Source organism: Dipodomys merriami, unplaced genomic scaffold, assembly GCF_024711535.1.
Source record: "Dipodomys merriami isolate MVZ:Mamm:240054 unplaced genomic scaffold, mDipMer1.0.p SCAF_4, whole genome shotgun sequence".
Taxonomy (NCBI): domain Eukaryota; kingdom Metazoa; phylum Chordata; class Mammalia; order Rodentia; family Heteromyidae; genus Dipodomys; species Dipodomys merriami.
Genome location: NW_027205603.1, coordinates 38,284,019 through 38,307,131, shown reverse-complemented (window position 1 = coordinate 38,307,131; position 23,113 = coordinate 38,284,019). Strand labels below are relative to the sequence as shown.

The 23,113-nt window shown below is 39.1% G+C and overlaps 2 pseudogenes; one reads left to right on the top strand and one right to left on the bottom strand.

Annotated features, from left to right (window-relative positions):
• The window catches only part of LOC138805756 (large ribosomal subunit protein eL37 pseudogene), a 56,245-nt pseudogene that overhangs the window by 19,480 nt on the left and 13,652 nt on the right, over window positions 1-23,113 (bottom strand).
• On the top strand, window positions 458-1,198 carry LOC138806246 (tubulin beta chain-like; annotated as a pseudogene).

Genomic DNA, 23,113 nt, shown 5'->3' with positions numbered 1-23,113 from the left:
TGAACCATGAGGGAGATCAACGTGGAAACCAGATTGGCAGGAAGTGTTGGGAGATTATAAGCAGTGAATATTGACAGCACTGGCAGCTACCACAGCGACAGTGACTTGCGGTTTCAGAAAACCAATGCATACTTCAATGAAGATGCTGGTAACAAATACATCTCTTGGGCAATCTTGTTGGACCGAGAGCCTGACACCTTAGACTCCGTGTGACCAGGACCATTTGGCCAGATCTTCAGGCCAGTGAATTTCATATTCGACCAGAGTGGGGCAGGCTAGAACTGGGCGAAGAGCCACTACACAAAGGGAGCTAAGCTGGTGGAGTCGGTCCTGGCTGTGGAGAGGAGGGAATCAGAAAGGTGTGACTGTCTCCAGGGTTTCCAGCTGGCCCACTCGCAGGTCAGACATAGGCACCCTGATTCTCAGCAAGATCTGAGAGGAGTACCCAGACCCCACCATGAACACCTTCAATGTCATGCCCTCGCCCAAGATGTCCCACACGGTAGTGGAGCCCTACAACACCATGCTCTGTCCACCAGTTGTTGGAAAACACTCATGAAACTTGCTGTATCGACAGCGAGGCCCTGTACAACATCTATTTCCGTGCCTGGAAGCTGCCCACATCCATCAATGAAGACCTCTACCATCTGGTGTCGGCCACCATGAGCGGGGCCACTACCTGCCTGTGCTTCCCAGGCCAGCTGAGTGCAGACCTGTGCAAGATGGCTGAGAACGTGGTGCCCTTCCCCGGCCTGCACTTCATGCCAGGCTCTGCCCCCCTGCCCAGCCAGGCCAGCCAGCAGTATTGGGCCCTCACGGTGCCTGAGCTAACCCAGCAGAAATCTGATGCCCAGAACATGATGGTCGCCCCTGACCCTCACCACAGCCTCTATGTGACCATGGCTGCCATCTTCCAAGGCCGCAGGTCCATGGAGGAAGTGGATGAGCGGACGTTCAACGTGCAGAACAAGAACAACAGACACTTCGCAGAATGGCTCCCCAACATGAAGATGTGTGTGACATTACCCCCCCCCACCTTTCCCCGAGGCCTCAAGACATTGGCCACATTCATTGGCAACAACCCGGCCATTCGGGAGCCCTTTAAGCGCATCTAGAGCAGTTCACCACCATGTTTGGTCACAAGGCCTTCCTGCACTGGTACACCGGAGAGGGTATGTACAAGATGAAGTTTACCTAGGGTGAGAGCAACATGAATGACCTGGAAAGAAAGAACCAGTTGTGCCAGGAGGCCACTGCTGATGATCAGGGGGCAGTTTGAAGAAGAGGACTTGGTTGAGAAAGAGGTTTAAGACTTAATTGCTGGCAGTGCAACTGGCGTGCTGGAACCTACCTACCACTTCTCAAATGAACCGTGCTTTCGTGAGCTCCTGTTGTCTTGCAGTGAGGTCCTTGCTGTGTATCACCATGCTCAGCTTGCCTGTCAGGACCTTACTGGTAGTGAATGCCATAATGTGGATTTCTTTTAGAGATGACAGTTTTTAAACCCTATTTATATAAATAAAGAAACACACATTTTTATACCCTGAAAAAGAAATCTTTAAAAGAGATCCACATCTGAGTCAGTATCAATATCAGCAAACTGTATCCACGTGAAACTTAAGACACAGAAAACAACCAGAAAGTCTGAACAGCAGCTCATCAGTAGTTCATTGACTTTGCTACTCCATAAAGGTTCATTCATCACTCACAGCACATTGATTACTACTTAGCACTTGTGTTTAGCAGGCTTGTTTGTTGTTCTCAAAGCCCACTTCATAGACATAGCATAAAGTCACCAGGGAGAAAAAAAGTTATTCCTTTCTGACACACTGATATGCATCAAATAATGAAATTGAGAGGAAGAAAACTGCCAGGGAATATAAAATATTAATAAACAATATTTCTCTAGGAAAAATATAATAGATGTCTTTGAACTTGAAATTTTCAGATAAAAGTATCACGAGCCCAAGATTTGTTGTTGTTGTTGTGGGGCTTGAACTCAGGGCCTGGGCACTGTCCCTGAGCCTCTTTGTGCTCAAGACTGGAGCTCTGCCACTTGAGCCACAATAGCACTTCCAGTTTTTTTTGTTTGTTTGTTTGTTTTTTGGGTCCTGTCATGGGGCCTGAACTCTGGGCCTGGGCGCTGTCCCTTAGCTCTTCAGCTCAAGGCTAGCGCTCTACCACTTGCGCCACAGCGCCACTTCTGGCTTTTTTCTTTTTTGCTTATGTGGTGCTGAGGAATCGAACCCAGGGCCTCATGCGTGCAAGGCAAGCGCTCTACCACTGAGCCACCTTCCCAGCCCAGTACTTCCAGTTTTTGAGTGGTTTATCGGCAATAACAGTCTCACAGGGACTTTTCTCTCTCAGGCTGGCTTAGAGCTGTGATCCTCAAATCTCAGCCTTCTGAGTAGCTAGGATTACAGGCGTGAGCCACCAGCACCTGGCCAGCCCCAGAATTTTTAACCAGTGTTTACTTCTTCAGCTTAGCTTTACACACTGGCTCTCACCAGAAAAGACATGTTATCTCAACAACAATCAAGTTGTTCAAGACCCAGTATAAAGGTGATTTGAATAGTCCTGCAGTAGTGCAGATGACAAATATATGACAGCAGATGACAAATATGTTTTAATTAAATGCTGAAGCACACGGTCTTAAACCGAAGCTCTACATAGCCCAAACATTAAAAACTCCACAGGCAAGGTCAGCAATGTGGTTCCTTTGCCACTTTTCTTGTTTGCTAAAAGCACAATAGCTTCCCTTGTCTGTTATTGTATACAACAAGCATGCAATATTGTTTTAACAACTATGTGGTATGGGATACATCCATGTGTTGAGCATATAGGTGCTTAGCTAATTAAAAAAACTTTTGTAGCGAGGAACTACTATCAGTGATAAATGGATTTCATTTAGCCAAATTATCTCTGTTAGTTACATAAAAGATTGGGCACCATTACTGTGTACTGGTACGCAGAGAGTTACACAGAGGTACAAAATGCACATCAAGGGCCAATTACACATGAAGAAATACTGATAATTACGAGGGCTGGTTAATACTTTGCATTATTAAGGCTGACAGCAAAATCCTGTTTTCTGTGTTGTTTATTCTACGGATACCAGATGCTTAATGCATAGTAAAATATGACAGTGCAGTACAAGTTAATATTGTTCTGCAAAATAAAGAAAACTACTATGTGGAACATGAAATATGGAATCTAGAAGCCAGATGTTGGAATCCCTGTTAAGCAACAAGGTGGCTAGAAGTCTGAAAACTTAGTAAACATCAATCATTTATCTTATTTCTACTCCACATTCAGTAGAGTGTTTTGTAGCCTGAGGAAGATTACTCCTTTTTCTCATTTAAACAATCCTATAAAAATATGCCTTCTGTAAATGATGAGACTGCTATGTAGATTCTCCTGGATAGACCATATCCAGATACTCATTGAAACCATCGCACCTGTAAAGACATTATCTTAAGGTCAAAGGTCCCTGATCAGCAAGCTGTGTGATAAAAATTTTCTCTTAACCCTTCAAAAGTAATTTCTACAGAGCGGCATCATCTGAGGTTAGTAAGAATCACAGGCCTAACGAATGTGGCTTGGTTTGGTTAAAATGCTAGTTGTAAAATATACTTTACAATGCAAGGGAGGAAAATTCATAAAGGCCAATTATGCTTGATATACGATAGATGATTATAAGAGCTGATTAATATTTCTGAATTATTAGTTCTGACATTGCCGTCATTTTTTTTCTTGTCTCTTCTGTTGATACCAGATGTTTAACGCAGGGGAAAAATGTGACTATAACATTATCTGCTATATGTGTGGCCAGAAAATATGTTTTGTGTTATCTGTATGTTGGCATGAAGATATATTCATAATATGTAAGACAAAAACAGATGGCTTAAGAATTTTCATTCATTGTTAGTGGTGAATTTCTATGGTGACCCACTGTAGAAAAATAAGGGCAAAAAGAAATTTTCTATGACAAAGAGGATTGCATTTCATCTCTTGGATAATAGAATGTGTCACTTTTATAAATTGGTATTATTAGTTGCAGAGGTGATGAGATATTATGTATTAGACTCTGCCCATATAAACTCAAATTCAGTTGGTATCAGCCCTAGACAGTGAAGTTTCCTAATGAGAGTTGCAAACATCAATTTAGCTTTTACAATACAGAGCGTACTATACATATGAACTTAATCTTCCTAATAATCCCCTGTGAGATGGGAACTATCATTATATCTTCCTCTTAAAGATCTTCATTTCACTTGGGGCCTGGACAGGTGGAGCAACCTGACCTTGATCACACAGGTATTAAATAACTGAAATTTGTACTCTGTAGATCTCTTTTCTGAAGCTTTACTTTAAATACACCACCATTACTACTGCCTCAGATTTTCCTCACCCTAATTCTTTGCTTCCCTTAAATTTCAGCTGGACTATTATTTACAACAAGTCATGTCTTTAACTTATGACAAGAGATCTTTTTTGCAGATAGAAAATAGAAATGAAAAAGATGCCAACACCAGGTACTGGTAGCACAGGCCTATAATCCTAGTTACTCAGAAGGTGAGATCCGAAAAGTGTCAGTTCAAAGACAGCCTGGGCAGGAAAGTCTGTAAGACTCATATCTCCAACTAATTACCAAGAAAGCCAAAATTAGAACTGTTGCTCAAATGGTAGAGTGCCAACCTTGAGCGAAAAAGCTAAGGGATGGCAATCAGGTCCTAAGTTCAAGTCCAGTACTGGAACACACACACACATACACACACACACACACACACACACACACACACACACACACACACACACATATCACAAGCAGACATTTTAGTATTGCTTAATTCTTTAACCATAGTTTATGCCTTACTGGCATGAATTAAATCTTTCAGTTAAAACAGAATCTCTTATTTATCCAACCATTCAAATCTACTATTGTTTAATAGATAACTTACTCAAAAAAATCATAAGGTTTCAATTTTGATAGGATTCCAGCAATTATGGAAACAGAAATTGCTGAGAATAGGTTTTCTTTTTTTCTAATTGTGAAAATACAGTATAGAAGGGTTACAATTACATGGGCAAGATAATGAGTACATTTCTTATCAAGCATTGTAGCCTCCTCCTTTGTTTCCCCTTCCCATCCCTTACCATCTCTCCCCCCTTCCCCGCGCCGCCTCCCCCCCCCCCCGTCCCTGCCAAAGTTGTAAAGTTTGTTTTTCAACATGACATAACGATTTGTACATCTCATTAACCTCCCATCTAAGAAAAGCCCAGGACCAGATGGTTTTACAGTGGAATACTACAAGGCCTTCAAAGCAGAGCTCACACCAATACTCCCCCAGCTCTTCAATGAAATTGAAAGAGAATAGGTTTCTAACAGGAGACTGGCCATGGGAGTTAGTCCTGTGCAATGATAATGACTCTGAATGATGACACTGATTGTATCAGCATCAGTTTTTCACACACTAAAATGAAAATAAAATGCCAAAGAACTTGACTCTGTGTATATGGAGTTGATTTATTACTTTGGAGCCATTTAATGTTTTGTTTTCAAATACTAGAAACTTATTTTTTGGACAGAAGAGTATGCTTTTATCTTAAAACATTTTAATGTATTTTTGAAATTATCTTCAAGTAGTTTTACAAAGGGTTTTAATTCAACATATCAGTTTATGAGTCCAATGCAGTTGATCAATGTCACCCTTCCCATCATTCTCCGTATTCTCTCCCAACCCTACCTAGGAAAGGAAATACTTGCTTGGTATTTATATACTAATTTTTATTTTTAAAAAACAAACCTAGTTTGTAGTATCACAGCAGTTGTTGTGATAATTCTTTTTGGGGGGGAAGTGGGGGGTCCGGTCGTGGGGCCTGAACTCTGGGCCTGGGCACTGTCCCTCAGCTCTTTAGCTCAAGGATAGTGCTCTACCACTTGAGCCACAGTGCCACTTCTGGCTTTTTTCTTTTTGCTTATGTGGTGCTGAGGAATCGAACCCAGGGCCTCATGCATGCGAGGCAAGTGCTCTACCACTGAGCCACCTTCCCAGCCCCAGTGATAATTCTTTTGTTTATCTTTCCTAAGAGAAACTCCTTGAGGTAAGGGCCAAGGGACTAGTAACTTACTAAAAGTGGAAGTAAATGTGCCATCAGGAATAATTAGAAGTTTTTCTTCAGAGTGAAACTGCTCGCCCAGCCACTTTCAAAACTCAGACGATGTATGCAAGGGATTGTTTAGCATCACAGGCCTGAGTTTCAGGCTGCAATTCACATGTTGCAGGCAGATACTACATCAGCCAAAACAACTGAAGATGCTAGGAAATGGTTGTCCTCCAAACACTTTGTGAATATTGTGAAGCTGGTTTTGGATTCTTACAAGCCAGAGCATTGAGATGTTTCACTCTATCATAAGAAATCTGAGTGTATTATTAACATTCAGATTTATTTTTCTAAACAAATGCTTTTAGATTTATGTTTTAGGGAACTGAGAGAGAAGGGACAAGAAGAGTAAAGTACTATTAAACTTCTTAGAAGATAAAGAATAGACTAGGGATCTTCAAAGGAAATGACCTCTCTGAGAACATTTTATTTCCAATATATCTAATGACATGGTACATTGGGCAGCCCAGTGTATTTAAGGGAATGATATTTTGGAATTTGATAGAGCACCTATACTCAATCCTGGTTGAACATTATAGTCACTGTCAGAGATTCAAAAATATAAATAGATAAGTAAAACCAGGAGCTGGTGGCTCATGCCTGTAATTCTAGCAGTTGGGAAAGAAAAAGCATAGAAGATGAAACACTTACCTCTAATTAACCACCACAGAGCTGGAAGTAGAGGTGTAGATCAACCAGTAGAGTATCAGCCCTGACCAAAAAGAGTCAGGGATAGCACCCAGGTTCTGAGTTCAAGCACCAGCATCTTTAAAAAGAGAGAGAAACAAAAGTAACAAAGAAAAATCTTTCTGAGTCTTCAAACCATTAAATCAGATTTCCTAGAACTTAGCCCTAGACTCTGAGGTTCTTCTGTTATACTACAAACATGGAGTGGTTTGAGAACCACAGAATGAAAGATTGTTCTGTCTGTATGTGTTTCAGTAGAGCATTATTAATTAGGCTTTCCATAATCCTGTTATAACAGTTTGAGTTTTAATGATTCTTTGTGTAATCTAGAAAAGTAAAGAATGTATCCAGACTGTAATCTAGACTGAGCAAAAAGGAAATTCAGACAAACTCAGTTTGATGAAATGTTGCATGGACAGATTGAATATTATTTTAATTACATTGTTAGATAAAGAAAGGAAGTGAATTGTAGGGCATGTTTGTGCATTTGGTTCTTTCAGAAAGATAGTTCCTGATAATGCAAAGTATTATCTTGTAAATGTGAACATTTAGTAAGTTAAGACAAGAGTGTGACTGGAACTTTGTACAAATGAAAAATGGATATCTTTTGGGAAGAGGAGATAATGAGGAGGCACAGTAAGGAGAAATTTGATAGGATAAGATGTAGTCAGTACCTTGGAGGTAAAGTAGTCCCAATAGTATGTTTAAAAATGGCCTCAAAGGAGTTAAATGAAAGGGCAAGTTATTTAGAAAAAGGTCTCACAAATCAAATCCTTTAGAATTCATTCTAAAATGTATGAAAGTTGATTATGTCTTCTTTTAGTCTGTCAGGAAAACCACCTAAGATTCTTTACACAGTTTTGTTTGGTGTGCCAATGTCTCTCAGGAATTTCTCAGGATCATATCTGAGCAATCTGAAGGAATGGAGTAATGTTACCTTTCTGAACAAAGAGCAAGTTTGCTTCCCACTTAGTACTGGAAAATAAATTGCTTTTCTGAACTCAGTGATCCTCAGCTACAACACATGGCCACCGACAGGCAAACTACATATTTGATTCACCCTTGATACTCTCAATGGAGAATTCAAGTATTTCAGTACTTGAGAACACAAATTAACACATTGGCATCTTGATTTACATATCTATCTCTCATAGCTTTATTCAGTGTGAATCTATTCTAGACCATCTTATATTTCCTGATCTGCATAAAACCACATTTCTCCATACAGACCAGAATCCAGAGACAGCCACAGACAAACTGCTATTTAGTGACATATCATCTCAATATCCAATTGCTCTTTTTCAACATTATATTTTCCTTTCTTCAGCCTAAGGTTTTATGAGATTCAGCATTTAAATGTTATTTTATTTATAATGAATAATACTTTAGAATGAGGTGGTGATTTGGCTGAGATCCACAAGACTATAGATTGAGACCAGCATGGACAGAAAAGTTTGCTAGACTCCATCTCAAAAATAACTGAGATATGGAACCAACCCAGATGCCCCCCATAAATGAATGGATCAAGAAAATATGGTATATTTACAAAATGGAATTTTATTTATTTATTTATTTTGTTGGTTGTGGGCTTAAAGTCTGGGCCTGGGCACTGTCCCTCAGCTCTTCAGCTCAAGGCTAGCACTCTACCTTCATTTTTGTTACTTAAAACCAGATCTACATGGATCCATACCCTAAATTAACTTCCAAGAGTTTCTATCTGCAAACCCAGAGCCAGCATATGCCGTATTTATTTTATTTATGCACTTTATACAAATATATAACTTATACAGAATAAAGATAGCATATATAAAATGTATGTGTACATTTGAGACATATGCAGTCACAATATTTTTTTAATTTAAAATAAGTCACTAAGACACCAAATTAAAGCTGATTACAAATTTAGATTTATTATTGCTATTTATGAGAAAGAACTTGCTATTCGTTCACCAGAGTAGATGATCAGAGATAAATATTCTGTACAATCTGTCTGATTTATACTCTGCTAGTTTAAGGAGAAAAGGCAGCTGTTTTATAGTGTAGTAAGATTATATCAGACATTATTGTGAATATTCCAAGCACTCTAATATGTCATGACCTTGAAGAACCAAGCCTGGTTCTTTAGAAAACTCTTTGAATGGTCCCCTGGGTGAGACACTTTCTAGTAGGTTGATAAACAGTAAGAAGGTTTGTTAGCATAAAACATCAGGTCATAAAAGATTCATATCCATTGGCAACTTAGAGTTATGTTCATCTTAAAAACAGAAGGTTTTAAGTTACTGTAATGTGAAGGTACACTAACACAGATTTCATCAGAACTAAATGGAAAAATCACATGGAACCTTAACATGTCTATTAAAGGCCTACAGACTTCATTCCTTACTGACGGTGCTTTGCTAGGCATCGTATGTAAACATATTTTTAGTATTACGACCTCATGTTCTTCACTCAGCTTTCTTGCTCACAGTTGTCATTCTACCACTTGAGCCACTCTTCCAGTCTAACATTTTGATGTTTAATAGATGAAGTCTTTCAAATTAGTCTGTCAGACTGGCTTTGAACCTTGTTCCTCCAGGTCTTACCTTCCTGCATAGCTAAGATAACAAAAGTGGTTCTATAGCACCAAGCTTTATGTAAACTTAGAGAAATGCTATAAGTCGCTTAATATTTCTCATCTCTGAATAAAACTCATCATTTCCTGCACATTTCCATAGATATAACTGTTTGGAACTGTGTTAGGAAGATTTCTGCCTCCATATGGCTGAGATTAAAAAGGTACACAACTACACATCTGTCTGATGCAGCTCATTTTTTAATGAGGCCTCAAAATTTTAAATCAAGTTCCATTTGCTTGTTTCCTCTGTGGCATCACCTCTGAGCTGGGTAAAGAGGTCATTTTTCTTACTTTTCTATTTTTTAATGTACTTACATTAATCTATCCAATCTAATACATACCTCATGCCCTGATATGAAAATATGTCATATCCACATTTATTTCCTTTACCCAAAGTAATAACTTTTTATAAAAAATAAACAAACCTTCCAAATCAACAACTGACTTTTCAGTTATTGAATTAAAAACTTTTTGAAGATGCTCAGAAGACAAATATAAACAATATCAAGGTTCCGCAGAGAGGTCTTATGTAATATTATGCATATGAATATTTCACTTTATCTAGGGATGAACAAATGTATGCAACAATGCTCTGATGCTCTGATACCCAGAGCAGTTCAAAAGTATACTGCACAAAGGCAAACAAACTGAACATTTGGTCAAATCTACCTAACATGACTGGGATTCAAAAATCACTTTGAAAAAGGATTCAATTTCCTTGTTCAGAAAAGTCTTTCACTGTATTTGATGTCTGTATAATTTGTGGAGGGGAAGGGGAAAAACAAGTCGTTTAAATAGGGATACAGGTGGACCCATTGTAACAATGAGAAGTACAAGTCCTTATGTTGAAAATGAACTTTACAACTTTGGTGGGGGGGGGTGTGTGGGGAGGATCGGGTAGGGGAGGCGGGGGGGGGGGGAGGATGGGAAGGGATGGGAAGGGGAAGCAAAGGAGGAGGCTGCAATGCTTGATAAGAAATGTACTCATTATCTTGTCCATGTAATTGTAACCCCTCTGTACAGTATTTTCACAATAAAAAAAATAAAAATTTAAATATAAAAAAAGAAAAGTCTTTACCAAGTATTTAGAGCTTTATGGAAATCTGGGAAAACCAAAAAGAATGTTGCTTCTCTTGAACAAATCACACAAAGCCATTTGCAGAGATCCACTGCACAATATAAACAAACAGTCTTTATATCTTCCTCTGTTCTGCCATACTTGGCAGGGATCTGCATTCCAGTTAACACGAGTCACCCTCGATGGAAAAAAAAAATGATCTTTCTTTCCTCAGTGACCACTTCTGGAGGAACAATGTGAGTTAAACTTTCTTTTTTGATTGTTTGTCATTCCCTAGAATACTGCAATGGACTTGGAGGAGATTCTGCTCTGTGATGTCATTCAAATACTGTACCTTTTTCACCTTTTTTGTATGTTTTTTATTGTAAAAATGCTGTACAGAGGAGTTACAGTTACATGAGAAAGGTATTGAGTACATTTCCTATTGAGCATTGTTGCCTTCTCCTTTGTTTTCACCCTACCATCCCTTCCCTCCCATCTCCACAACTACCCCCTGCCCCTGCCAAAGTAGTAAAGTTCGTTTTCAACATGGTGTTTTGTACATCTCATTGTTACAATGGGTCAACCTGTATCCTTATTTAAGCATTTTATTTTTTCCCTTCCCCTCCCCAAATTAGAGTAGTGTATATACAAGATGCGGTGTGCCTACATGAAAATAGGGGTTATACTGTGGGGGAGGACAAACAAAGCAACAACAAAATCACATGGTATATTATAAATATGTTAGAAACAATAGCAAGAAAGAAAAAAGATATTTGTGTCCCTATCTTGGGGTTCATTTCACTTATCATCTTATCTGGTCATACGTACATACCTTTTGGCCTTTTCTGCTTTTTCATCTTATGGAGAAGTTACTGTCATCTGTTTTACTTCACTTTTTTTTTTTTAATTGTATTTTATTTTATTTGAGAACATACTGTACAGGGGGGCTACAATTACATGGGCAGGATAATGCATACATTTCTTACCAAGCATTGCAGCCTCCTCCTTTGTTTACCCTTCACTTCCCTTCCCCGCCTCCCCCCTCCCCCCACCCAATTTTACCCCCCTCCCCCCACCCAATTATACCCCCCTCCCCCCCCCCCACACCGACATTGTAAAGCTGGTTTTGACATGACATTTTGTACTTCTCATTGTTGCAACAGGTCCACCTGAATCCTTAAACGACTTGTTTGTCCCCATCTCCTCCACATGTTATACTGACATCAAATATAGTGAAAGCGGGGGTTACACTGTGGGGGAGGGACATACAAAGCAACAAAGAAATAATCTTATAAATGCGTTAGAAACACATGCATGAAAGAAACGAAAACATTAAAATACATATTTAAGGGTTCATTTTCCTAACATCACATTATCTGACCTTTTCCGCTTGACTCATACCTATACTAGATATTGCAAATAAGGGAAACCATGGGACCTATGCTTCTTTGGGCCTGGCTTACTTCACTTAATATAATTTTTTCCAAGCCTTTCCATTTCCTAACAAATGGGGAAATGTCATTCTTTCTGATGGAGGCATAGAATTCCATTGTGTATATATACCACATTTTCTTGATCCATTCATCTACTGAGGGGCATCTGGGTTGGTTCCATATCTTAGCTATGGTAAATAATGCTGCAATAAACATAGTTGTGCTGGTAGCTTTAGTGTGGTCTTGTTTGTAAACATTTGGGTAAATGCCCAAAAGTGGGATTGCTGGATCATAGGGGAGATCTATGTGAAGTCTTCTGAGGAACCTCCATACTGCTTTCCAAAGTGGTTGAACAAGTTTACATTCCCACCAACAATGAAGTAAGGTTCCTTTCTGTCCACATCCCCTCCAGCATCTGTTGTTGTTAGAGTTCTTGATTTTTGCTGTTCTAACTGGAGTGAGGTGATATCTCAATGTTGTTTTGATTTGCATTTCTTTTATGGCTAGGGATATTGAACATTTCTTCATGTGTCTATTGGCCATCCTTCTTTCTTCTTCAGAGAAGCTTCTCTTTAAGTCTTTCGCCCACTTATTTATTGGGCAGTTGTTTCTTTGAGGATTTGTTGTTGGGTGGTTTAATTTTTTGAGTTCCAAGTATATTTTAGATATGAGACCCTTGTCCGTTGTATGGCTAGTGAAGATCTTCTCCCAATCGGTGGGCTTTCTATTGATCTTGCCAGCTATGTCATTTGCCCTGCAGAAGCTCTGCAATCTTATGCAATCCCATTTGTCCAACCTTTCTTTGATTTGTTGTGCTTCCGGGTCTCTATTCAGAAAATTTCGACCTGAGCCAAGGAGACCTAGGGTTTCTCCTATTCCATCCTGTAATGTTTTCAGAGTGTCTGCTTTGAGTTCAAGGTCTTTGATCCATTTGGAGTTGATTCTGGTGCAGGGTGATATATAAGGATCTAGCTTTAGTTTTCTACATGTAGTTAACCAATTTTGCCAGCACCATTTACTGAAGAGGCTGTCTTTCTTCCATTCTATTGTTTTAGCTTCCTTATCGAAGATTAGATGGCTATAGGTCTGTAGGTTCATTTCTGGGTTTTCAATTCTATTCCATTGGTCCTGAGGTCTGTTCTTGTGCCAATACCAAGCTGTTTTGATTACTATGGCTTTATAGTAGAGTTTGAAATTTGGTATTGATATTCCTCCAGCAGTGTTCTTTCCGTTGAGGAGCGTTTTTGCTATTCGGGGTCTTTTATTGTTCCATATGAATTTTTGGATTGCCTCCTCTATTTCCTTGAAGAATGAGGGTGGAATTTTGATAGGTATCACGTTGAATTTGTAGATAGCCTTGGGAAGTATTGCCATTTTCACGATGTTAATCTTGCCAATCCAGGAGCATGGGAGGTTTTGCCATTTTTTAAGTTCTGTGTTGATTTCCTTTTTCAAGATTTTAAAGTTTTCATCATAGAGGTCCTTCACTTCTTTGGTTAAGTTAATTCCTAGGTATTTTATTTTTTGTGGGGCTATTACAAATGGAGTTGCTTTACTAATTTCAGCCACACTTTTCTCATTGTTGGCATATAGAAAAGCCATTGATTTTTGGGGGTTAATTTTATAACCTGCTACTTTGCCAAAGTTTTGAATCAGCTTGAGTAATTTGGGAGTGGAGTCTATGGGATTCTTTAAATACAAGATCATGTCATCTGCAAAGAGGGAGAGTTTTATTTCTTCTTTCCCTATTTGGATCCCCTTTATGTCTGCATCTTGTCTTATTGCTGTAGCTAGGCATTCTAATACTAGATTGAAGAGAAGTGGAGAGAGTGGGCATCCTTGTCTTGTTCCTGAGTTAAGAGGAAATGGCTTTAGTTTTTCACCATTGAGTATAATGCTGGCTGTAGGTTTGTCATATACAGCCTTTATTGTATTGAGGAATGTTCCATGGATTCCTAATTTTTCCAGAACCTTCATCATAAAGGGGTGTTGGATTTTGTCAAATGCTTTTTCTGCATCTATTGAGATAACCATGTGGTTCTTATTCTTGCTCCTGTTGATGTGATGAATAATATTAATTGATTTGCGTATATTGAACCAGCTTTGCATCCCTGAAATGAATCCTGTTTGATCATGGTGTATGATTTTTTGGATGAATTGTTGAAGTCGATTGGCCAAAATTTTGTTGAGAAGTTTTGCATCAATGTTCATCAAAGAAATGGGTCTATAGTTCTCTTTCTTTGATGAGTCCCTGCCTGGTTTTGGGATGAGGGTTATGATGGCTTCATAGAATGTGTTCGGTAGTGAGCTTTCTCTTTCAATTTCATTGAAGAGTTGGAGGAGTATTGGTGTGAGCTCTGCTTTGAAGGCCTTGTAAAATTCCGCTGTAAAACCATCTGGTCCTGGACTTTTCTTAGCTGGGAGGTCTCTTATTGCTGTTTCTATTTCAATGCTTGATATGGGCCTGTTAAGCTGGTTTAACTCATCTTGGTTTAGTTTTGGCATGTCAATATTTGCTAGGAAAAGGTCCATTTCTGTCAAGTTCTCAAACTTATTAGCATAAAGTTTTGAGAAGTATCCCCTTATAATGTTCTGAATCTTGGTTGTTTCCGTGGTGATGTTTCCATTCTCATCTCTGAGTTTATTAATTTGGGTGTGTTCTCTCCTTTTTCTGATAAGGTTTGCTAAGGGTCTGTCAATTTTGTTAAGTTTTTCGAAGAACCAACTCTTTGTTTTGTTGATTCTTTCTATAGTTTTTTTGGATTCTAATTCATTTAATTCTGATTTAATTTTGATTATTTCTTTCCGTCTACTGGATTGGGGTTTATCTTGCTGCTCTTTTTCAAGGAGGTTTAGATGTGTCATTAAATTGTTAGTTTCCGATCTCTCCAATTTGTTGATGTAGGAGCTCAGAGCTATAAACTTGCCTCTGAGTACTGCCTTTGCTGTGTCCCAGAGGAGCTGGTAATTTGTGTGTTCATTTTTGTTGAATAGCATGAACATTTGAATTTCCTTTCTAATCTCTTCCATGACCCACTCATGATTCAGCAGTGTGTTGTTCAGCCTCCATGTGATACCGGACTTTCTTTGGTGGCTTTTGGTGTTGAGATCTAATTTTATTCCCTTGTGGTCAGAGAGAATGCAAGGTATAACTTCAATGTTTCTGAATTTAGACAAGTTTGCTTTGTGGCCTAAAATGTGGTCTATTTTAGAAAACGTTCCATGTGCTGCTGAGAAGAACGTGTATTCTGTTGCTGCTGGGTGAAATGTTCGGTAAATGTCTGTTAAGTCTAGTTGATCTATGCAGCTGTTTAGATCTGCGGTTTCTCTGTTGAGTTTTTGCCGAGTTGATCTATCTAGTGGGGAGAGTGGTGTGTTAAAATCCCCAACAATTAATGTCTTTGGATCTATATGGGATTTGAGGGAAAGTAGTGTTTCTTTGATAAATTTGGGTGCTCCATTATTTGGCGAATAGATATTTAGAATTGTAATATCCTCCTGAAGGAGAGATCCTTTAATTAGTATGTAGCGACCTTCTTTATCTCTTCTCACGAATTTTAGTTTGAAGTCTAGTTTATCTGATATTAGGATTGCAACTCCCGCCTGTTTATGAGGGCCGTTTGCTTGGTAGATTTTGTTCCAGCCTTTAACTTTGAAAATATGTTTGTTTTTACGGGCAAGATGTGACTCCTGCAGGCAGCAGATAGAGGGGTCTTGTTTTTTAATCCAACTAGACAGTCTATGTCGCTTAATTGGAGAGTTCAGTCGGTTAACGTTAAGAGATAGTACTGAGAGGTATTTGGGAGTTCCTGCCATGTTATCCACCTTCTTGGGGGCTGTGAAAACTGGGTTCTTCCTAAGGTTCTTGGATTCTCATTTTGGGTGCAGTTTCTTGGCCTTTGTTGCGGTCTTGTTGGTTTTCTATGTGTAGGACATCTTTAAGAATCTTTTGTAGGGCTGGTTTGGTGGAGATGTATTGTTTCAATTTTTCTTTGCTATGGAAGGTTTTTATTTGGCCTTCAGTTATGAAGGAGAGTTTAGCTGGGTACAGTACTCTTGGTTGATAATTATTTGTTTTTAGGGCATGGCATACGTCATTCCAGGCTCTTCTTGCTTTGATTGTCTCTGCTGAGAAATCTGAGGTAATTCTAATTGGTTTCCCTTTGTAGGTGATTACCCTTTTCTCCCTGACAGCTTTAAGGATCTTTTCCTTGGTCTGGGTTTTTACTTCACTTTTTTAAGTTAGCTAGGATGCTTCCCTCCAATCACCTCAGATTGCTTCTTGTTTTTCTTTGTCAGTAATGGGGCTTGAACTCTGGGCCTGAGTGCTGTCTCTGAGCTCTTCAGCTCAAGACTAGCACTCTACCTCATGAGCCACAGTGCCAATTCCAGTTTTCTGGTTGTTAATTGGAAATAAGAGTCTCAGGACTTTCCTGCTCAAGCTGGCTTTGAACCATGATCCTCAGATCTCAGCCTCCAGAATAGCTAATATTACAGGCATGAGCCACCAGCGCCCAGCTAGATTTCTCCTAATTTTTTAAAATTTTAATACTTTTTTTATTGTAAAAATACTGTACAGCCCATGCTCCTGGATTGGAAAGATTAACATCGTGAAAATGGCAATACTTTCCAAGGCTATCTACAAATTCAACACAATACCTATCAAAATTCCAACCTCATTCTTCAAGGAAATAGAAGAGGCAATCTAAAAATTCATATGGAACAATAAAAGACCCCGAATAGCAAAAAAGCTCCTCAATGGAAAGAACACTGCTGGAGGAATATCAATACCAAATTTCAAACTCTACTATAAAGCCATAGTAATCAAAACAGCTTGGTATTGGCATAAGAACAGACCTCAGGACCAATGGAATAGAATTAAAACCCCAGAAATGAACCTACAGACCTATAGCCATCTAATCTTCGATAAGGGAGCTAAAACAATAGAATGGAAGAAAGACAGCCTCTTCAGTAAATGGTGCTGGCAAAATTGGTTTACTTGTAGAAAACTAAAGCTAGATCCTTATATATCATCCTGCACCAGAATCAACTCCAAATGGATCAAAGACCTTGAACTCAAAGCAGACACTGAAAACATTATGGATGGAATAGGAGAAACCCTAGGTCTCCTTGGCTCAGGCCGAAATTTTCTGAATAGAGACCCGGAAACACAACAAATCAAAGAAAGGTTGGACAAATGGGATTGCATGAAGTTGCAGAGCTTCTGCATGGCAAAGGACATAGCTAGCAAGATCAATAGAAAGCCCACGGATTGGGAGAAGATCTTCACTAGCCATACAACGGACAAGGGTCTCATATCTAAAATATACTTGGAACTCAAAAAATTAAATCCCCCAACAACAAATCCTCAAAGAAACAACTGCCCAATAAATAAGTGGGCTAAAGACTTAAAGAGAAACTTCTCTGAAGAAGAAAGAAGGATGGCCAATAGACACATGAAGAAATGCTCAACATCCCTAGCCATAAAAGAAATGCAAATCAAAACAACATTGAGATACCACCTCACTCCAGTTAGAATGGCAAAAATCAAGAACTCTAACAACAACAGATGCTGGAGGGGATGTGGACAGAAGGGAACCTTACTTCATTGTTGGTGGGAATGTAAACTTGTTCAATCACTTTGGAAAGCAGTATGGAGGTTCCTCAAAAGACTTCACATAGAGCTCCCCTATGACCCAGCAATCCCAGTTTTGGGCATTTACCCAAATGTTTACAAACAAGACCACACTAAAGCTACCAGCACAACTATGTTTATTGCAGCATTATTTACCATAGCTAAGATATGGAACCAGCCCAGATGCCCCTCAGTAGATGAATGGATCAAGAAAATGTGGTATATATACACAATGGAATTCTATGCCTCCATCAGAAAGAATGACATTTCCCCATTTGTTAGGAAATGGAAAGGCTTGGAAAAAATTATATTAAGTGAAGTAAGCCAGGCCCAAAGAAACATAGGTCCCATGGTTTCCCTTATTTGCAATATCTAGTATAGGTATGAGTCAAGCGGAAAAGGTCAGATAATGTGATGTTAGGAACATGCATCCTTAGATACGTATTTTAATGTTTTTTTCCTTTCATGCATTTGTTTCTAATGCATTTATAAGATTATCTCTTTGTAGCTTTGTATGTCCCTCCCCCACAGTATAACCCCTGCTCTCACTATATTTGATGTCAGTATAACTTGTAGAGGAGATGGGGAAAAACAAGCCGTTTAAGGATACAGGTGGACCTGTTGCAACAATGAGAAGTACAAGTTGTCATGTCGAAAACGAGCTTTACAATGTTGGTGCGGGGGGGGGGGGAGGTGTAACAGGGAGGATGGGGGGGGAGGCTGGGAAGGGATAACAAAGGAGGAGGCTGCAATGCTTGATAAGAAATGTACACATTAACTTGCCCATGTAATTGTAACCCTTCTGTACAGTGTGTTCACAAAAAATAAAAATAAAATAAAAATAAAATACTGTACAGAGGGGTTACAGTTACATAAGCAAAGTAATGAGTACATTTCTTATCAAGCTTTGTTGCCTCCTCCTTTGTTTTTCTCCTACCATCCCTTCCTTCCCACCTCCACAACTACACTCCACACCCTCCCACCCCCGCCGCAATTGTAAAGTTTGTTTTTCAACACAATGTCTTGTGCATCTCATTGTTACAATGGGTTGACCTCTTTCCTTATTTAAGCATTTTTTTCCCTTTCTCTCCCCAAATAAGAGAAGTGAATACACAAGATGCAGGCACCGACATCAAATACAGTGACAACAGGGGTTATACCGTGGGGGAGGAACATGCAAACAACAAAAAAATCACACGGTATATTATAAATACATTAGAAACAATAGCAAGAAAGAAAAATGACTCGTGTCCCTATCTTGTGGTTCATTTTGCTTACCATCATCTTATCTGGTCATATGTACATAGCTTTTGACCTTTTCTGCTTGTCCCAGAAATATACTAGTTATTGAAAATAAGGGAAACCATGAGACCTATATTTCTTTGGGCCTGGTTTACTTCGCTTAATATTATTTTTTCCAAGTCTTTCCAATGTATTAGTATGCTAAAGCAATTAAATTATTTTTTTCATAAATAAAAGGCGAGGGCATTAAAACTTGACTATCAATTGTTCTTCTGTATTCACATATAGATAGGTAAAATTTGGGACAGGGAAAGAAAGTTTTAGTGCTTTCTTTGTGGCAGATTTAGAGACACACCATCTTGACTTCCTGGCAGTAGACCCGCTGCTCAGATTCAAGAGTGAGGGCAGAGATGGGTTCTCATTCTTAGTCCTTCAAGTCAGGTTCAGAGAAGTCCTCACCCAAGGCACGGCCTTCCCAGGCAACTCATACCTACTGTCAGCGTGAAAGGGAGTAAAGAGACCTGCCAATTTGCCCCAGTAATTTGCCCCATCCAGGGACACTAAGTTAATTAGAATTCTCAAGGGACTGGCCCAGACTTTGTTGATCTTAGATTGCAGCTGACCTCTGAGCCAATCTGTTTTTCCTCATTTCTTAATATTTCTTAATTCTTACAAAATATCCTGCACACCAAACTGTCTTTGAATTGCTGTGTGAAAACCCAACTTGTGATTTTTAAGCTTTTTGTATGAGAAGACATTATGATTCTAAAATCAAAGAGTGGGAACCAATCATGAGAGCCAAAAGAGCAATTCAGTATGAATGAATTGGGTAAATTCCTCTTCCCACTCTCATTACTGAATAAGCAATCTGTCCAACACCTCCTGTCCCAGGCACCAGGAAGAAAGCTTTACTGGGACTCCTGTTCCCTTCTGTCTTCTCTACTGTGTGAAGGAGGAGGGATGCACTTGCACCCTAGACTAATCAGGAAAATCACTAGCCAGGAAAATCACACATGGAGATTTAAGAAACCATTGACAAAAAGGTTGTTTACAGCTCATTCCCAAGTGACTAGGCTTAAGAAGAGGGTGATTTGGAGTAGAAAAGAGAATTGAAGTACTGTCACCCAATAGTGAGAAGGACTATCAAGCAGGGACCTTCAGTTCCAACTCTCATCTTTTGGAGGGGCCACCTCAGCTGCTCCAGCACCTTCTGGAGGTGATATCATTCTCAGGATGATCCACATCCAGTGACTGATCCAGGCAAGAATCAAATAGCTCAACATACAGAGCTCTGACAGCCAAGGTTTAGTGATCTTGTGAACTATGGCTTTGTTAATCTTGCATTACAGTTTGGTTTGCAATGGTCTGGGGAAAAAAAGACCTGAAAAAATTGAACAATGTTGGACAAGAAATGTACTCCTTAACATATGTAACTGTAACCTCTCTGTACATCACACTTACAATAAAATAAAATTTTAAAAAATCAAAATAAAAGGGAACTGGAAGTTTCCAGAATTAAGTGGCTTGTGTCATGAATGTTTGAACTTCTCATAAGTCAAATGAAAAGAACTTTGTGACCATCTGTGGGCTATCTTAGGAGCCTCCTAACCCATCTAGAATGCCTGGGAACATGGAGATGGAACTACAAGAGGAAAATCCATGGGGAAGCTTATGAGAAAACAGAACATTATCCACTCCAGGTTCCAGGAAGCAGAGAGACCACATCCAATTTTCCCTGCAGAGTCCCACAGAAAAGCATTACTGTCCCCTGAGTGACATTTGTGAGATAATGAAATAATGTAACACAGGAGTTTTGGAAAGATAGCCTGCTCTTCTCCTGCCTCAACAAGTGCGAGTAAATAACTTGGTGAGGAGAGGTTGAGAAGGGAAATGGGGAAGGGTCAGAAGCAGACCTTCCACTCTATTTGTTTCTCTCAATAGAAGCCAAGTAGGCCCAGGGAAAAAGAAGAGGAAGGAGAACATAAATGATGTATGATCAAACATTTTAACTGGACTGAAATTTGTATGCCTACTGGTGGGGGGGAGGAGAGGGATTAAAAAAAAAGAAATTTGTATGCCTAGAAACAAAAAGAATCATGTTGCCAGGTGTCAGTGGCTCACACCTGTAATCCTAGCTACTCAGGAGGCTGAGATCTGAGGATAGCAATTCAAAGCCAGTCTGGGCAGGAAAGTCCATGAGACTCTTATCTCCAATAAACCACTACAAAGTGCTCAAGTGGTAGAGCACTTGCCTTGAGCTGAAAAGCTCAGGGACAGCCCCACAACCGACCAAAAAAAATCATGTTAAATGTCATTGAAAAGACTGAGATTCACAGTAGTGTAGCTGAAGACAGTAACTAGAGAAACATATAGGCATTTAACCTTTGTACTTTGTTGAGTTTCAACTCTTCCATAAGCTGTGCCCTGGACTTCACTCACACTACTTAACCCTCAAAAATTCACATTTTCGGAGTACCCTATTTGCCTTCTACATCCTATTTTCATGTACTTTGAGTCTACCTTTTATCATCAGCCAGATGTTTAACATGTGTCTTATCTCCAGCATCCCACATTTTAAATCTCCTTAAAGCAAATAGTTTCTGAAGCAAAATTATAAAAAAATGCTTCTTATCCTTAAAGTTAAAAAAGGCATATGTATATTGGTGGATATTGTGAACTATGAGTAAACATTAATGTATATAACATGTTTCATGTGTATAATATGTATAATAAACTTTAAACATCTATAATGCTATATAATGATGCTGTAAAGGACAAGTGTATACCCTCCAGCCTAGTCTTAGAGGACACACATGAGAAGATACCAGCTATGGCAAGAAGTTCCACTACAGGTTGTCGCTTTCCTGGAGACCCCGGGAGGCCAGCAGCTTGTCTTTGTCCAAGTCTGAAGTGCTCAAGACCAGGGAGGCTGAAGTGTCGCTCTCAGTTTGAAAGCCTGGGTCACTTGATGAAGAAGCCACTGGTAAGTCCTGGAGCCTGAAAGCCAGCAAGCTTGAAATTCTGACTTTTAAACCCAGGAACAAGAAGCTCTCTGGTGGGGAGATCAACCAGCTTCTCTTTTCAGACCCACTAGACAATTGGATGGTGCTCACCCACAAGGAAGGAAGTCTTTCCCTGCTACTTCAATCAGACATGCCAGTCTGCTCTGAACCACCACTCAAAGGCACACTCCAAATAATGCTATCCTGGGTTTCTACATATTCCTCAATTCAATCAAGGTGAAATGAAGCTGGTAAAATGAATTGTTACATAAAATGTATGGGATATCATTGACTTGATCTCTAGGGTTATACACTAAGAACCAAACTATGTGGAAGTAAGTGACAGCTGGAGGATCTATACCTATTAACCTGCTAAGATGAAAACAATTGAGTTTATCTCTACTAGCTCATTTGTTTTCTGAAGATGCTCTAAGATTATGTTGCTGGTTGTAGAACCTTCACTGGTTCTGGGAGCTTTTGCATTTGTGAACTTTTGCTTTGTTTCATTCTATTTTTTTTCTGTCTGATAAACTCTACTAGCTTCAATTAGTCTAAGGAGTTATCTTGTGAACAGCCTATAAAATTAGACTCTGACAGCTTATACGTATATAATATCTAGAGCAGACATTAAGCAAGCTACACAGAAAGCTTCCATGGAAAATGCACATAAATTAGAATGGAATTCTAGAAGATAATCAAGTCATTGACAGAAAATCAGGAAAACAAAAAAATAAATAAGTAGACTTAAACCTTAATATCTGACTTGAATGTAAATGGTTTAAATGCATAAATTAAAAGGCAGAGCAGTCCATACAAAGCAAAAAACTGATTCAAGTATATGTTGCTTATAAAAATTTCACTACAAGCTGAGCACTGGTGGCTCAGACCTGTAATCCTCACTATAACAGGAGTTAGAATCTTCTCTGTCAAAAATGTGGTTGCTTGACATTAATCATTGCCATTTTAAGGGTTGCTAGTATCTTACAAGAAGTTCTTTTAGTTAAGCCACATCCTGTCATAAGAATTGTTTTTCTAGGGACTGGAGGTATGGCTCAAGTCATAAGGCATCAGCTGAGTAAGAATTATTTTTGAGTTCTTGCTTGAACAGATAACTTGCTTTTGGTTGATTGCTTGGATAAGCTTTTAACCCTTTCCAATCATACACTAATGCAAGAATATAAATCTAAGTTCTAATCAATCAGAACAAAAGGCAGTAATACATTAGGACTAAAACATAATAAAGCCTTAACAGAATGCCCACCCAGTGTCCTTGCT